Raw genomic sequence first — 18314 nt, 5'->3', positions numbered from 1 at the left:
TGAGCCCAGCCAGTCAAAGTTACCTGTCATAGTGGGGTATTGGGAAGCGGACCCAAATGCAAGACACAGACACTGAAGTATTAGGAACAGGCTCAGCTCTTGGACTCGGCTTGGTTAGGCTCTTGGGTACAGAGCCGGGACTCCTCCTTGGAGCACAGGACCAGGACCCTTTCTAGGACACGGGGCTGCCGAGGACACGTGCCGAGAGAACTGCCATGGGGCTCCCGAACTGGATGAGGGACTCCTGGACTGGATGAGAACACGAAGCCTTGACTTGGTCAGACTGGAACTTGGAACACAGAACACTGAGCCAGGTCCCCTCCTTGGGAACAGGACTTAGGGCCAGGGCTTTACACAGAGTCAGGACCCCTCCTTGGGAACAGGACCTAGGGCCGGGACTCTTCTTCGACAGAGACACTAAACACAGGGACACAAAGAGATAGTTCCAAACTCAACCACAGATAGTTCCTTTTCTTGGCGTGGCAAGGCTCCAGTCTCACGCCGGCGGTTGAACTTGACAGGGATGCAGACAAGGCTTCAGACGGAAAGGGATGGGAAGAGTCCAGTATGGAATCGTTGGTTTGAGAGGTATTTATGTGCCAGACCAAAACAAGAATCAGGTGTCTCAATTAAGGCACCCAATGGAACAAAGGAAAGCAGGAAAACCCAGAATAAGGAATCAATGGACTGGACCGTGAACCCGAATACAGTCTTCACAGACCGGATCACAACATTATCTTCGTGTATTGCTCCTATCTGACTCATCATCCTTATGTGCTGTGTCGTTATGACGTGGGCGATCATGGTCTCATGACCATGAATGTTCTTGGCAAATTTTTCTACCAAACTGGTTTGCATTGCCTTCTTCTAGGCAGTGTACTTACAAGACAGGTGACCCCAGCCATTTTAACACTCTTCAGAGATTGTCTATTTGGCACCAGCGGTTGCATAACCAGTACTTGTGATATGCACCAGCTGCTCATATGACCATCTACCACCTGCTCTCATGGCTTCACATAACCCTGATCGGGGAGCTAAGCAAGTGCTATACTTTACCCAAAGGTGACCTGCAGGTTAGCGGCAGGAAGGAGTGCCTTACGCCTCCTTTGCTAGAGACACATTTCCACCCTGTCACCTACGTCTAGTCTACCTGACTAGACTAGCTAAGTTCCTGTGTAGGACTGATGTCAATGCAGCTTAGTTAAAGATCAGCTTCTGTCTACCAAAGAAGAGCAGAGCTTCTGTCTAAACAGAGAATGTTTTAAATCAGGCAAGACAAGAATTTCTGTTCTAAATACCTGAAACAAAGCTGGGTAGAGTTTATACGAACCCAAGGCAAAACACGACCCATGTTATCCAAACTCAAGAGTTAGACTCCAGGTAGAGTCGAAGCAAAGAGAGCCTTCAGCTGTTCCAATTCTCAAATTTGTCATCTAGACAAAGAAAGATTATAGTTGACAGCAGCTTTTCGATGAACTATCACTTGATTTGAGAGGGGAATTCTCCAAAAATGAATTAAACTACAGGACTACAGGCTACAGGGCAGAGTGATGCAACAGGCGAGTTGAAGGCAGAATCAGAAAAAAGGAATAAGGTTACAAACTCAGCTTAGTATGACCAAAGAACAACAAAAGGAAATCAAATCAAGAAAATGTGCAACTTTCAGCTCCATATATGAAAGCCAACTGTTCATTCATCAGCAATGGCTACAACTTAGAGGCGTAACCAACTATCACAGTTTCATGATCCTCATAATTGGTGCAAGACTGGATTCTCAGTATATGGCTGATAATATAACATCACAGCAGGGACAAAAGAAAATCAGCAAAGAATATTTATAGCACACAGAAACCAAATATTCACTCTGTGCATACTGGTCGCAGGCTGGCAAAGAAATTTTCTCCAGCATTTTGTGTGTGTTACTAAAGAAACAGAAATAAGGAGAAATTTGTTTAGCCAGAAAGTGGTGAATCTGTGGATGGCTGTGGAAACCAAGTCATTGAGTATATTTGAAGCGGAGATTAATAAGTTAGTAAGGATGTCAAAGGTTATGGAAAGAAAGCAGGAGAGCTGGGTTGAGAAGGAAAATAAGTCAGTCATAATCAAATGGTGGAGCAGGATCAATAGGCTCAATGGACTGATTCTGCTCCTGTGTCTTATTGTCTTATGCTTGATCTTGCAAAACTGTTTAAGAGGAAAATTTATGCAGCAATCCTTCATTGCCAATTGAAAGTTTCGCTGGACATCCATGGAGAACAGTGAACTGAAAATAGAGTATTACAGTATTCTCTCCGACCCATGCCTCTGTTCAGCAAGTTTTCTTAATGACTGCATAGCATTATTAAAATATTCCACTATGCAAATAACCACAAATCACAAAGTAAAACTGGGGAGGAACTAGAACTATTCATCCTGGCTTCTACAGACAGTGGTGAGCTCTGAGTACTAATCCTCTCCAAAGCGCAAGTGCTGCCATTTCAAAAGCAGGTGCTGGATAACAGGCAGAATGGGCTTACGAAAATTCATCCATTATTAAAATCAGCTTCAAGTATATTGGAGAGTTGTATTAAATTCTAAAAATAATTGATTCCTTAAATCTCTCTGTGGTCAGCAGAGAAAAGAAGATTATCAATTCGACCCAGTTTCACCCTCTTGCTGCATCAGTGATTTGGCATGGAAGCAGAACGGGAAGTTTATTCCCAGACAAAGCAAATACAGTATTTAAATTTAATAATTACGCTTTCCATTGCTTTTTAAAAGATAGTTAGCATCCTAGTTTTAAATAAATCACATCTCTTAACATCTTACCACATACTTATAAATGTCCCACACCCACTGACAACGCATGTGGCTCCTCACAAGTAATGCTTAAGTGAGCCACACTGGATTTCCATTTTGACTTTCTACTCTGGAGATACACAGGAAGACCTAAGATTAAGAGACTGGTGGTGTGTTTTAATTAAATGTTATTTTCTCTCTGGAGCAGTGTTATGGTTACAGTTAGGATTCCTCTCCTGCATTCGCCATGCTGAGTTTAGCAATACCACAACTTCTGAGTCAGTTTAAGAACACATTTAGAGTTCACTCAGCTTTTTAAAAGTGTTTTTTTTCCCTTTTTAAAAAAAAGAACGTAACAGGATTGCAGAGTTCTCAGAGATGAGATTCACAGATTCGCCCCTGCAATTTCAATACACGACATTGCATCAAAGAACAAGTCAAGACTGAATAACCTATTTTATCTCCTCGGTCAGAGAAAGTGCATGGTGATTATAGATCACAAACTAAAAAGCAAAATGATCAAACCAGCGTCATGTGTAGCAACGGATCTCAACCTGAAACATACACTCAGTCAACACACATCAAAGTTGCTGGTGAACGCAGCAGGCCAGGCAGCATCACTAGGAAGAGGTACAGTCGACGTTTCGGGCCAAGACCCGTGTCCTGACGAAGGGTTTCAGCCCGAAACATCGACTGTACCTCTTCCTAGAGATGCTGCTTGGCCTGCTGCATTCACCTGCAACTTTGATGTGTGTTCCTTGAATTTCTAGCATCTGCAGAATTCCTCGTGTTTGTGTTTCTACATACATTCAGTGGCTGCTTTATCAGGTACACCTGCCCGTCAATGCAAATATCTAATCAGCCAATCATAAGGCAGCAGCTTGATGCATAAAGGCAAGCAGACAAAGTCAAAAAGTTCAGTTGCTATTGTTCAGACCAAACATAAGAATGGGGAAGAAATTTGATTTAAGTGACTTTGACCATGGTGCCAGACAGGGTGGTTTGAGTATCTCAGAAACTGCTGATCTCTGGGGATTTTCATGCACAACAGTCTCTAGACTTTACAGAGAATGGTACGTGAAACAAAACACATTCAGTGAGCTGCAGTTCTGTGGGCGCAAACACCTTGTGAATGAGATGGCCAGACCGGTTCAAGGTGACAGCGACTCAAATAACCACGCCTTACAACGGTAATGTGCAGAAGGGCATCTCTGATTGCACAACACACTGAACCTTGAAGCCGATGGACTACAGCAGCAGAAGACCACGGACATACACTCAAACCTTTAAAACCACTCAGTGCAGAAAGATGGAAATTGGGACTCAATAAATTGTGCTTATTTAACTTGCTTTGCAGAGCTCTGTCAGTACATATTAAAAATGGTGGCCCAAAAGTGTACATTTCATGTATAGATTAGAGGACTGAGAGGGAGGAAGATTTAGGTTGGGAATTCCTGAACAGAGTATCTGGCCAATCACCATTGGCAGTGCATTAATTAATTTAAAAGATCACCCTTGATATACAAGTAATTACCCAAAAACTTTCAGCTAATTACAATGTACTGTTTCAGAATCAGGTTTAACATCACTGGTTTTGGTCATGAAATTTGTTATGCGGCAGCAGTACATTATAATAGATAATAAAAACTGTAAATTACAGTCAGTCAGTTGGCGCCATCCCGATTCTGGGGTTGGCGGCTATGCACCTCCATCTTCTTTGATCTTGCGACAGCACCGAGTACAGCCTCTCCTCCAGTTTGTTCTCGCTGGCCGCCTTGGCACTGCCCGCCGCCACCCCACCGAACTCGAGCCCGAGGCCGTGTCGGCCTCTAGTCACAGCCGCTTCTTCGAGCTCGGCCCTTCCTTAGGCGGAGGCCTTGGGTAGGTCCAGGCACACGGTGCAGCGCCCAAGTTCATCATGTCTCTTCTAACTAAGTGCATAGCATAAAATTCGTAGATACGTGGTGAGGCTTTAATCTCTTCCACGGAAGACGGCCATTGGCTCCAAGGAGCTCATTCGCCCTTTGTTAGGTTTTATTTTTTTTTAGTCCTGCTGGGTGTCCTCACACCCTCCTCACCAGACCAAGTCTGGTGGGGGAGCCGGTCCAAGTCGCCAACCACTCGACCACGGCCCCCGGCTGAGCGCTGGACGCCCACCCCCTCGCTGAATCTCTCCGAGCGTCTGGCGCCCCAACAAAAACCATGGTCGAGCGGCCAGCGACCAAACTGGAAGTTACAGTAAGTATATACAAACGTACATATTTATAAAGTTAAATTAAATAAGTAGTGCAAAAACAGGAAAACTAAATAATGAGGTAGTGTTCATGGGTTCAATGTCCATTCAGAAATCTGATGGCAAAGGAGAAGGAAATATTCCTGAATCACTAAGTGTGTGCATTCACGCTTCTGTGCCTCCTCCCTGATGATAGCAATGAGAAGAGGGCATGTTCTGGGTGATGGGGGTCTTTAATGATGGATGCTGCCTTTTTGAGGCATCCTTTAATACTCACTGTGATGCATATTGAAAGAAAACAGCTGAACTTTGCACTACTAATTGATTATGTTTTATTAAATCATGTGACATCCAGCATCTCAAACATTCTGGCATTCTAATTCACTAAACCAGCTTGAGACCTGGCAAAGCACCAACCTGGATATAATTAGTCCAACACACTGGTGTCGCCCAAGTCCACTGTGGCCTTCCACGGACACAGACACAGGTCAACACCTCAAAACCCAACTGGAGACATCTATTGCTTCATCAGCACTAGGAGGGGTGATGAGTGCATTTTTCAAAACTTAAACCAATCAGGAACTTGTTAACATCTGGGACATGTGCCTCAGCAACACCTGTGCTTATATACTCCTAATGGTAATGCCTCTAAAGGCGCTTCACAGGACTGTAATTTGATATTACAAAGAAGGCAACAGTAGAGCAGGTGACAAATGTTGGCCAAAGCTCTAACACTTTGAATAAACCTAACCCCAGTGACCAAGTATTTGGTGGAAACTAAGGAGGGAATTCCACTTTAAGATCCAGATAGCTGAAGGTATAGTTATAAACACGAGAAGTTCTGCAAATGCAAGAAATCCTAAGTAACACACAAAAAATGCTGGCGAAACACAGTAGGTCAGGCAGCATCTCTGAAAATGAATAAACAGTAAACGTTTCAGGCTGAGACCTTTCATCAAGACTAGAAAGGAAGGGGGAAGATGCCAGACTGGAGAGGAGGGCAAGAGGAAGGAGAACCAGCTAGAAGGTGATAGGTGACGCCAGGTGGGTAGGAAAGTTTAAGGGTGAGAGATGAAGGAATCTGATAGGAGAGGAGATTGGACCATAAGAGAAAGGGAAGAAGGAAGGACACCTGGGAGAGGTGATAGGCAGGTGATGAGAAGAGGTAAAAGAACAGAGTGGGAATAGAACAGGGAAGAGGGAGGGGATTAGTAAACGGCCGTGGTTGAAGGAATGCAGAGCTTATAGTTTGTTTTAGGGATGAAGAAGAAGATCACAAACACTACGTATCTGAACACAAGAAGCCGTCATAGTTTCACTTAGCTAATGCTTTCAAAGCTATTTTACAAGTCCTGATGCTCTTCAATGATTTTTCTGTTAAAAAGGAATTAAGTACTCAGAAATATGAGCTGCATGATACCAACTATTTGTGTTGCTATGAAAATAGTATTGCCAAGCAACTGAATTTATTATCTTTGTATGACCTGGAACAAATAAACCCTTACCTCGTGGATCAACATCTTTAAGGAGGCAGATTTATTTCTTATTCCATTCTTAATCACGACGGGATTAACAATGGGATTAGTAATTCTTAGCCAAGTTCTTATGGGGTATATTTCAGATAGCTGAGTCTCTGCAGAGGGAGAGTATTTGGACGATCTGACGTCACAATGTTAGCCACAGCGTCTGCCAACCTTGATGTTTGTTTTTTTGGTTCTTCTGATTCTTTGTTGTTAACTTCCACTTCCAGCAATCTCGCCATCACTGAAACCATCAAATCTGAAAACTTGCCCTTTAATAACTTCCCCTTTAATTCAATTTAGGATTTTTTTTTGCTCTGCACTGATGGTGCCTCAAATCGCTGAAGCCAATAACCAGTATAATATGTGATAATGTGACAATCTGCCAATTGTTAATCGTTGGAGAAGTCTGCTTGTTGAGAATCTACATCAATATTTTTAATGTAAGTACACTCCAGTTTCCAAAGACCTCTGAATAATAGCCCTTGAAACAAACATTCACGATATACTAATGAAAAGATCACAGTAAATCGGGGGTACCCAACCATTTTCAAACCATGGATCCTACTATAAACCAGCTAAATAATTTATGCTGAGATTATTTCACTGGCCAAGCATTAGACTTAAGTTAATGGAAGCCAAAACACAGAGGCAAAGTCCAACCCATAAACAATTTCTGCACAAGCTTCACACTGGTAGTCAAAGATAAATTCCTCCCCTCACAGTTATTGCAAATCTTAAATTATAAACACAGATACAGGTACATCACTCTAATGCAAGAGATTCCACAAGTGCTGGAAATCCAGAGTAAGACACACAAAATGCTAGAGGAACTCAGCATGTCAGGCACAGACAGCATCTATGGAAAGAAATACAGAGACGCCGTTTCAGGCTGAGACCCTTCAGCAGGACAAAAAAGAAAGGGGAAAGAAGCCAGAATAATGAGGTGGGAGGAGGAAAAGGAGTACAATCTAGAAGGTTATAGGTGAAGGCAGGTGAGGGGGAAGGTAAGCGGGTGGGGGATTGGGGGAGAAGTGAAAAGCTGGGAACTGATAGGTAGAAAAGGTAGAGGGCTGAAGAAGGAGGATTCCGACAAGAGGGGAGAGCGGACCATGGGAGAAAGGGAAGGAGGAGGGGCACCAGAGGGAGGTGATAGGCAGACACAGAGAAGAGAAGAGGTGAAGGGAGCCAGAACGTGGAATGGGGGAAGAGGGAAGGGGAAGAAATCACCCAAGTTAGAGAAATTGATGTGTATGTCACTTTAATCATTCCATTATTGGTTAAATGCCACTAGCTCTGGTGTTAAGATCTTCTCCTTATCAGGAGAACAATAAAATGCATGCCACAGACCCTTTTTTCAAAACAACCTTTTTTAAAATTTGTGAATCTTTAATGTATTTAGTAACTTGCCAAACAAAAGAGATATGTTAATTTCCACACATATCCAATCATTTGCACAAGTATTCATGGTCATTCGCTCCGAGCACTACAATGCTCAAAACACGAGCGAATATGGGGACTGAGTAGTTTCAGGTACCACACCTGAGGGAGGAGTGCAGGAACATTTATCAGAGCCGCAGTACAGGAGTGAAAATGTCACACTAATTGATTTACGTTATTCTTTTGCAGGGCTGCAAACATGTTAATCGGCCCCAAGGGTTCATTTAAGAGCTCAATGGGTGATTTACTTAATATTTTTTAAGATATTAAGCAGGACTGATAGGATGGAAAGAGAGAATATGTATTTATAGAGAGGATGGATAAGCAGATTTTACATTCAGAACCACATCTCGCTCAGAAGCAAAAGCTCTGAAAAAGCAGCTCTTTATCCAGGTTGTGTAAATGTATTTGTTTTTTAACCTCACAATGAGTTTGGGAGAATGAGATACAAGTTATAGAAAAACATTATTTTCTATCTGTACCACAAGCATCCAACATTGATGGAAGAGTGTGTGGTGGCTGTCTTAGAACCTCATGTTGTTACTTTTCTATTTACTGAAATGAGATTCATTTGCGCCATATTTCCATCTTCTCAAAGGAGTGTGCGATACCACTATCAGGTCCACCTCATACATCAGGCCTCCAAGAAATGTCAAACTTGATTAAAGCTTTGTCTTTGTATATAGCAACTCTGGAAGGTTAACTGAAGAAAGGCACATACTTATTTAACACCATTGAAGCAATGTTCTGTTTTTTAAATGTAGTCACTTCTGTAAAGTAAAAACACAATGGACAATTTGCACACAACAATGATCCCTCACACATGCAACAGACAATCCATTTGTGCAACAAAAGTAGCAGAGAATTCCCTCAGCATTACTCTACAGTACGTCTATAGTTGGAAGAATTGACTCAAAGGCAGGCAGGCCAAGAATTACCAAGGTGAGGCTTAAAAAGCTCCAGTTAATCCAAAGGTTGTTGAGAATGACATCAGAGTATCATTTCTTTTTCTTATCAATTCTTGAAACATTCGTAGCCTGGAAAGTAAGGAACAAAATAATGGCACAACTAACATTTTAGTTCAAAAATATTCTTTGCAGCAACTGTTAGCTCCAATAGATTGGTACTGATGTAGATGTTGATTGGTTTCTACAGATGTACAATTGAAAGTATCCTAACTGGTTTCATCATGGTCTGATATGGCAATTTGAATGCACAGGAAAGCACAGACAGTATTAAGGCTGATTTATACTTCTGCGTCAAGTGGACGCCGTAACCTACGCAAGTGAGCATCCACTTGTGCGTTGGTGTGTCTGCGTCGTTCTGCAAAACGGGCATGTCGCGCACGCGCACACATCTGCCCATGCAAGGCTTCATGGTCATCGTAGTCTTTCTCGGAGTAAACAAGTTTAAAGCGAGCGTCTTTTTTCTTAAAAGCAAAATGTTTCCTCCATAATTTCGGAGGTCTGTAAAGCTTTATGGAAATCATTGCAGCCAGAGTTCCTTCTCTGCCCTTCAGTCGCCCAATGGGAAGCTATTGCAGCGTAGGAGGAAATGCGATGCTACCAAGCGGACCAATCACAGCTGTTGCACTCTGTGTTGCCGTGACACGTAGTTACATTTTGGGAGAGGTGCGCGTCAGGCTACGGCATAGAGATCCGCGTAGGGTTCGTGGCTACGCCGTACCTACGGTGTCGATTTGACGCAGAAGTATAAGTCAGCCTTTAGACTCGGCCCAATACACCAAATGTACATCTCTCCCCACCCTCGGTAGCAGCTACAGGAGGCACTTGCTGAAGAAGGTAACATCCATTGAAGATCCTCACCATCCAGGCCCTGCCATCTTCTTGAGGCTACTACTGGGCAGGATGTACAGAAGCCTGACGTCCCACACCACCAGGTTCAAAGTAGCTGCTTCCCTTAAACCATTCGGTTTATGAACAACCAGTAAAACTCCAATCACTACACATTAGCAACCCTATGACTACTTTGATTACTTTGCACTAAAAGTGCACTTCGTCTTTTTTTTGTTCTGTGTTCTTATAATTCATGTTTAAATTATATTTTTTTTCTTGTGACTGCTCCTTATATGACACTTCTTTATTTTGGAGATGTAGCGTGGAATAGGCCCTTTCGGTCGTTCGAGCTGGGTCGTCTAGCAACCCCCGATTTAACCCCAGCCTTATCACGGGACAATTTACAATGACTAATTAACCTACTCACCTGTACACCTAAGGACTGTGGGAGGAAACCAGAGCACCCGGAGAAAACCCACGCATTCCAATGGGAGGGCATACAGGCTCCTTAAGAAGGACACTGGGATTGAGCTCCGAGTTCTGACGCCTCGAGCTGTAATGGTGTCACGCTAATCGCTCTGTTATCATGGCGCTCTGTGTGCCTGAGATTCTGCTGCATGTTTAACATTGCACCTATGCAGATACGTACTCATACATATAACAATAAACTCAACTTTGATTTTATAAAAACAAAGGGAACACAATTCCTTCTCTATCTTATGATGACTCAATATCTGACACAGTACTGGCAAACTACCCACTTCTGAGAAGCCTCTTTATACCTTGCTTCAGCAATGGAAATACAATCCCCTTAAGCCATTTACCACGCAGTGAAATCTTCTCTAAGTATAGATTGAAAAGAAAGTCATAGATTTATCAAAAATTGGTGATGAAATTGGAGAGGGAACTTCTTCACTCCTAGGATGATGCAAGTGTGGAACAAGCTGTCAGTGGAAGTGCTGGATCCGGGTTCAATTGCAACATTTATGAGAAGTTTGAACAGGTACGTGGATGGGAGGGACGCAGAGGGCTATGGTTCAGGTGCAGGCAGATGGGGTCAGGCAGAAAAAAACGATTGGCACAGACTAAATGAGCCAAAGGGCCTGTTTGCATGCTTTAGTGCTCTAAGGCTTTCAATTTGTACTTTAAACATTGTGGAGAATTCATGAATCTAATGTTAAATTTTCAAAAAACTTCAGTTTTGGTTCAGAATTGTTTTAGTTTTTCACTGATTGTTGAAGTATGTAACTTGAATCAGGCTGACAGCAATGTCCTGCTAAATTAAATAATTTGGGTGGAGGGAAAAGCTTTAAACCATATAGTTGCTTGAGGAGGAGGGGAGAGAAGTCTGGTGACGGGATATAGAGAAAGTTAAAAAGCATAGAATAATACAATGAAAAGGATGGGACATAGTCAATGTCAATGAAAAAAAGGGAAGGATTTATAAACATACAGTACTATATATATATATATATATATATATATATAGAGAGAGAGAGAGAGAGAGAAAGAGAGAGAGAGAGAGAGAGAGAGACACACACACACACCGGGAACCGTCTGCGTTCCGCAGCATGGGGGTCCAGGGTTCAGGTTGCTGTAGTGACAGCCCGGTAGGGGTTTTGGGCTGGACCCCTCACATTTACGTTACATCTACTCACAAAAACCTTCGGATGGGCTGGCTGGTGGCGCAACGACATCGGCGCCGGACCCGGGAGCAGATGTTCCTGGGTTCGAAACTAGTCGGGTCCGCTCCCAAGTACGCTTTCCATCCATGCCGGGTTGAGTGTCGAGATCGCAACTCGACCTCGTAAAGTAAAGGGAAAATACTGCGAAAATGTCTGTGTCAGGAGTGGCACGCAACTCAGTCAGTCTCTCTCAGTCTCTCTCTCTCTCTCTCTCCCCCCCCCCGCGCGCCTTGTACGCCTTGTAAAAGCCATTCAAAAGACATCATCACGGACGCACGGACGGACACGCAGACACACGCACGCACACACAGACTCGCCCACACAAAAACAAAAACCTCCAGATGACAGTGACGAAGTGACGAGAACAATTAGAGTCATGCCGGCTTGGATGTCCCCCGGATTAACAAGGTCCGCACCAGTGGTTGGGGAAGCAGGACCATCTGCCTACAAGTGGTTATTGGAACAAACCATAAACAGACTAGACTGCACAACGTGAGATTAATGGAATGCTACTTTAACAGCAGCCCACATGAAAGAGGATACATCAAGATCATGTGGGGACTCTGGCAACAACAAAGGTTGTTGTCCACATTCACAGAAAAACAACTGGTTACCCAGCGATCAAACACTGACAACAGCGGAATGTTTTCACATCTTGAATTGGGAGACATATAATCACGATGCACCACAGCAACATCACTACAGAGCCGAGCCGATCTGGAAACATGAGCTCAAACCCCACCTCCACAAGGCACAGATGGCGGAAAGGTAATAGCATCACCTTGTACACGGGAAATGCAAGTTCGATCGTCACCGCAGGGAATATCGGCGCTGACTGCTGCAATCAGAGAGAAGATCATAGCTACACTGGTGCTTGCCAATCAACAAACTAGGCTCCCCAGACTTTGTGATAAAATTCCATCAGACAGCATGCCAGAAGCAGCCAATGAAGCACTACTAGGCATTGAAATCTCTAACATAACAGAGACCAATTACCTGATGTATGCATTGGCAGCAGCAGTCCTAGAAATGCTGGGCTATAAAATGAAATTCAGTGGAGAGCGCTGGTATAACCCCCACCCCCAGAGAAGGCGACTGGAAGCCAAGATGAAAGCCACAGAGGTCAGCAGACTAACTAACTGAGCTGCAGAAAGGTGGGAAAACCAAAGACTCATCTCAGCTACTAAGGAAGTACAGAGATATGCCCATAGCTGAAGCCCTAGAAACTGGCAAGCAGTTGTTAACAGCTAGGGCTGCCACACTACAGAGTTACATTAAAGACGCAGAGGCCTAGTGAATAAATGCACTTTTCGCCAAAGAACCAGAAAAAATATCTGCACAGTTCCAGAGCAACATGCCAGTACCTGCCCCAAACAAAACAGCAACTGAGGAGTACTGGACGACAATATGGGAGAAAGAAGCATCATATAACACCAGTGCCCAATGGCTGAAAGACCTACAGTCAAGCCTCTGCAATCCCCCAGCTGAAGAACCAGTCAACGTCACAGCAGTAGATGTCCAGCAACAGGTAGCAAGTGTGAAGATGTGGACATCACCGGGGCCTGACATGATCTACGCCTATTGGCTGAAGAAACTAACAGCATTACATACACGCTGGGAGCTCAAATGAACCATGCTGGAAGCAGGCTCCCACCCTGACTGACTAACTCAGGGAAGGACAGTACTCATAATGAAGGATTCTCACAACGGAGCAACACCATCAGACTGCTAGCCTGTAACCTGCCAGTCAACAACATGGAAGCTTCTATCAGGCATCACAGCCACCAAGCTGAAGGAACACATGTGTAAAGTCCTGAGCCCTGATCGAGGGGGCGGGGGTTGGTAATGGAGCCAGAGGCTCCAGTACCAATTGCTGACACACAAAGCAGTCACGTGGAACTCCAAGACCAGGCAAACCAACCTAAGCACAGCTTGGATTGACTACCGGAAAGCATACTACTCAATACCCCACACATGGATTCTGAATTGCCTGTTTTGTACAAGGTCAACCAGACTCTAAGGACCTTCATCAAGAACTCAATGGGCCATTGGAGGACAATGCCAGAAGTTAACTCGAAGCCAATAACACAAGTGACCATCAGGTGTGGAATATACCAGGATGATGCACTATCCCCACTGCTGTTCTGCACAGGCTTGAAACTCCTCAGCCAGATCATCTCAGAGAGTGGATATGGGTACAGGTTCAAGAGTGGAGTGACTATCAGCCACCTCCTGTACATGGGTGACATCAGGCTGTATGCCAGAAATGAAAGAGCTATTGACACACTAATCCACCTGACAAGGGTGTACAGCAGAGACAATGGGATGTCATTTAGACTAGAGAAGTACAGCCGGATGGTAGTGAAAAGAGGCAAACTCATCATGACTGTAGGAGTTGAGCTACTTGAAGGCCACGTACCAGATGTACAGGACAGCTACAAATACCTGTGGATCCTGCAGGATGTAAGATGCAGGAAAGGACAGCATACCTTAAACAGCACAAACAAGTTGCAGGAATTTCACAGCAGCAGTACAGTGCAATACATAAAATTACTACAGTACCATACAAAAGTCTTAGGCACCCTAGCTATATACATGTGCCAAAGACTTCCACAGTACCGTAACAAGAAACTCCAATCAGAACCTGAGCAGGGAACAAAAGAAAACTGGTCTCTAGATCTGAATGCACAGAGCATTTGTAACAAGATAAAGAGAATGTAATGCGCAATACGTTGAAACTACAGACAAAGCAGCTGTCTCACATGCAGCTTCAGCAACACGGGTTCAATCCTGACATTCCTGTGGATCTCCACTGGGTATCCTGGTCTCACTCCAGCACCACATAGACATGCTGATTGGTAGATTAATTGCCCTCTGTTACTTTGTCCTCGTAGGGGCAGACAAAAAGATAACCAGTAGGAATTGACGGACTTGTTAATAAAAATTAGTTACTGGGAAAAAAGTGGGGAAAGGAATTGACAGACTTGTTCTTGTAGCTAGCACAGATTTGACAGGCTGAATGGATTCCCCTGGCTTGTATTCAAAAACAGGAGAGAGAAATGAACAGGCCTGATCTGATAATCATTCCCAACTTCAGCAAAGCAGATCTGTCCAACCATCAAGCATCAGATTATACTAATCCCACATTATTCTACCCACATTCCAATCAACTCTCCCCAGATGTGGCCACCTACACAAGGGACAATTTACAGTGATGAGGAACACCTGTAGGAAAACACACAGAGAGAACATGCAAACTCAATGCAGGCACCAGAGGTCAGGACTGAACCTGGGCCGCTGAAGAGACAAGGCAGCACCTCTCCTGTCTCCAGCGATGTTCAGGTCAGGAATGAACCTGGGCCGCTGAAGAGACAAGGCAGCACCTCTCCTGTCTCCAGCGATGTTCAGGTCAGGAATGAACCTGGGCCGCTGAAGAGACAAGGCAGCACCTCTCCTGTCTCCAGCGATGTTCAGGTCAGGACTGAACCTGGGCCGCTGAAGAGACGAGGCAGCACCTCTCCTGTCTCCAGCGATGTTCAGGCACAATTACTTATTTCAACCATCAGGAACTGTTGAACAAACTCAGCTGTCAGGGGATCAGAAGACTGCGACACAATGGTAGAGAGAGGTAGGTAGGCTGGTGCAAAGAAGGATTATAGTGAGATTTCTCAATATCTGCCCCTAACAAGTAAATTTCAGTGTAATAGCGTGAAAACAGGGTGACTGTCTCAACAGTACCAAATGGTATGAGCACTTTAAAAACTGCAAGATTCTGATTGTGGTAAATGTTTAATGATGATCAGCTTACTATCACCTTAAGGGCCATCGTCATGACGTAGGTAATCATGGTCTTGACCACGATTGTTCTTGGCAATTTTTTCTACAGAGGTGGTTTGCCATTGCCTTCTTCTGGGCAGTAACTTAACAAGACGGGTGACCCCAGCCATCGTCGATACCCTTCAGAGATTGTCTGCCTGGTGTCAGTGATTGCATAACCAGGACTTGTGATATGCCCCTATGGCTTCACGTGACCCTGATCGGGGGGATAAGGAGGTGCTCACCTTGCCCAAGGCAAAGGGAAGGATCGCCTTACACCTCCTTTGGTAGAGACGTATCTCCACCCTGCCATCCGACTCTAAGGACCATGCTACGCTAATCATTACTTATCGTTATCCAGTGAGTACAATAAGCGCTTGATGTTCTGTGCCTCAGTGCGTGAATGAGTGACAGCAAATCTTGTCACTCAGCCAATTCACATTACATCATGCCTATTAACCTCACATGTTGGTAACAAGTTAGGAAATAAAATCAGTGGAAACTTATTCCAACACACGAATGTTTATCAAGTTAAGTAACGAATAACTAAAAGCATACTTGCTTTATACTGCAAACTGGTTACATGTGAGCCATTTATTGATGCCTATAACATCCCCTCACCCAATAGATCTTGGAGTTTCTGCTCCAGCTCTGAATGCAACTCCTTCTACACGGAATTCCTCAGGACAATACTTCAAACCAGCCAAGGTCCTGAACACAAAATCTCCAGGAAATCCCTGAAGCACATGGTTAAAGCATGCACTTTCTAAAACACCACTAAAAGCAAACAATACATTTCTCACTGTCAGAACGTAGCAAAAATATTGCCCTTCCTACAGAAAGTGCAAATTCCAATTGGAGGGCTCACCCTTGCCAAAGGACATAAAAAAACAAGGCACAGGCAACACTCTATGAGGATTTGTTCAAATCTGCCTGACAGACTATTTCATTAGGCTCCTAACATGTCTGTTTCCAATTGGCAAGCTTTTTGCATATTTTTTCAATTACTGCTCTCCCTTCTCATTACACAAGCACACAGACTCACACATGTATACTCTTCCCGAAGCTTCTGAAACTGACAAAAGGGGTGCTGGCCTCTGAAGATTTCCATACTGACCATCCTTCAACTGTGGATGTGGAAATTTTATGCTTTTTTTTTTGCATCTGAACACCGCCTGGCAAACTATATGATCCTACATCCCACTGGGCTGGCATACGTCAATTCCCAACACAGAACGCACCACTAACTCCTAGACCAATGCAAACACCAGTTCCTCACTAACTGAATCAAAGTAATCCTTATACAAACAGATCGAGGGTTAATTATTTCATCATCCTGACTGCAGTTTGTGCACAATCGCTGTTGGTGTAATTCACTACTGTCACAAAGTGCTGATGATATTAACTCTTCAGTGGTTACTGTGTGTACCATCTTCAAATACGTGTTGCAGACACTCCATTGCCCCAGTAGTGTAGCAGTTGGCACAATGCTATTAGCTCAGGGCGTTCCAGAGTTCAAAGTTCAATTCCAGTGCCGTTCTGTAAGGAGTCTCTGTATGTTCTCCTCATGGAATACATGGGTTTTCTCCGAGTCCTCCAGTTTCCTTTCAGAGTCCAAACATACCGGGTCATTGTAAATTGTACCGTGATTAGGTTCGGGTTAATCAGGTTCCTTCAAGAGTTGTTGGGGCACTGTGGCTCAAAGGACTGGAAGATAGATAGATACTTATTGATCCCAAAGGAAATTAGTGTCACAGTAGCATTACAAGTGCACAGCTATAAATATTAGAAGAAAGAAAGAATAAAATATAAGTTACCTCAATCATTCTAACTGGAGGGGGTCATCACTCGCCCATCTATAGGTAGACTCATTATAAAGCCTAATGGCTGAGGATAAGAATGACCTCATATAGCGCTCTTTGGAACAGCGCAGTTGTCTTAGCCTATTACTAAAAGTGCTCCTCTGTTCTGCTAAGGTGGCATGCAGAGGGTGAGAAACATTGCCCAGAATTGCCAGGACTTTCTGTACAGTCCTTTGTTCAAGCACAGCCTCCAGTATGTCCAATAGGAAGGGCCTACACCACACTGTATGACTAAATAAATAAATTAGCAGCTGCCAAACCCACAACCTCACTCACCAAGGCAGACAAAGGCAGTACACCACCACCGGTACGTTCCTCTCCAGGAAGAAAATCATATCAGCTTGGAAATATATTGTCAGTCGTTCATCGTCACGGGGTCCAAATGCTAGATGTCCCTACCTGACAACAGGAGGCCTACAGCGAGACAAGAAGGCAGCCCACCATCATCTCCTCAAGGGCAATTAGGTGTAGGTGATAAATGCTGGCCTTCTCAGCAGTTTAGATCCCAAAGAAAATAGAACGGTTAAAGATGGAGACTGACGGCATTGAGTACAGAATTCTCAGAAGTTTGCAAACATAAATTGGTGAATGTGATACTAAAATTTATAACTTATACATAGAATATCAGACCAAAAGATTCAAAAAAATGATAAATCTGAAAACAGTCCGAAAAGCATACTGACAAGAATGATTCTGGGAAGACTTGTACTGGAGTTCCAAAGGCCAGGAGACAATTTGAACCAAGATCAAAATAGCCATGATCTTACAGGCACCTAATTATTCTGTCATCAATTTTGTTATCAAGGGAGTCAACAAACAATTTGTAAAAGCCAGATGTGAGAAACAGCAATGAAATACTGTAAGAGAGTACTACTTTTGGTGATTTTCATTTAAGTAAGACAATGAAGAACGTTCCTCAACTCCCATTCAGATAGAGGTGTGAGATCTTTTACATTCACCTGAGAGGGCTGAGGGAAGCAATATTACACAGCATATCAAAATAATGATAGCAACATTAAAGTGCAGCAGTCGGACTACATTATGTGCTCAGTTCTCTGGGGTGGGACTTGAATCCATCACCTTCTGACTGAGAGGCAAGAGAGCTGCCCACAGCCAAGAATGATTTATATCACCAAATCACTTAAAATAATGGCACATTTTGAGAAAACAAATAGGGAAACTGT

General features: G+C 43.7%; 1 protein-coding gene across 1 annotated transcript in view; it reads right to left on the bottom strand.

Annotated features, from left to right (window-relative positions):
- The window catches only part of rerg (RAS-like, estrogen-regulated, growth inhibitor), a 71444-nt gene that overhangs the window by 39967 nt on the left and 13163 nt on the right, over positions 1-18314 (bottom strand). The window lies entirely within an intron of this gene.

This window comes from Mobula hypostoma, chromosome 20 (genome assembly GCF_963921235.1).
Source record: "Mobula hypostoma chromosome 20, sMobHyp1.1, whole genome shotgun sequence".
Taxonomy (NCBI): Eukaryota; Metazoa; Chordata; class Chondrichthyes; order Myliobatiformes; family Myliobatidae; genus Mobula; species Mobula hypostoma.
This window is presented reverse-complemented; position numbering and strand designations above follow the sequence as displayed.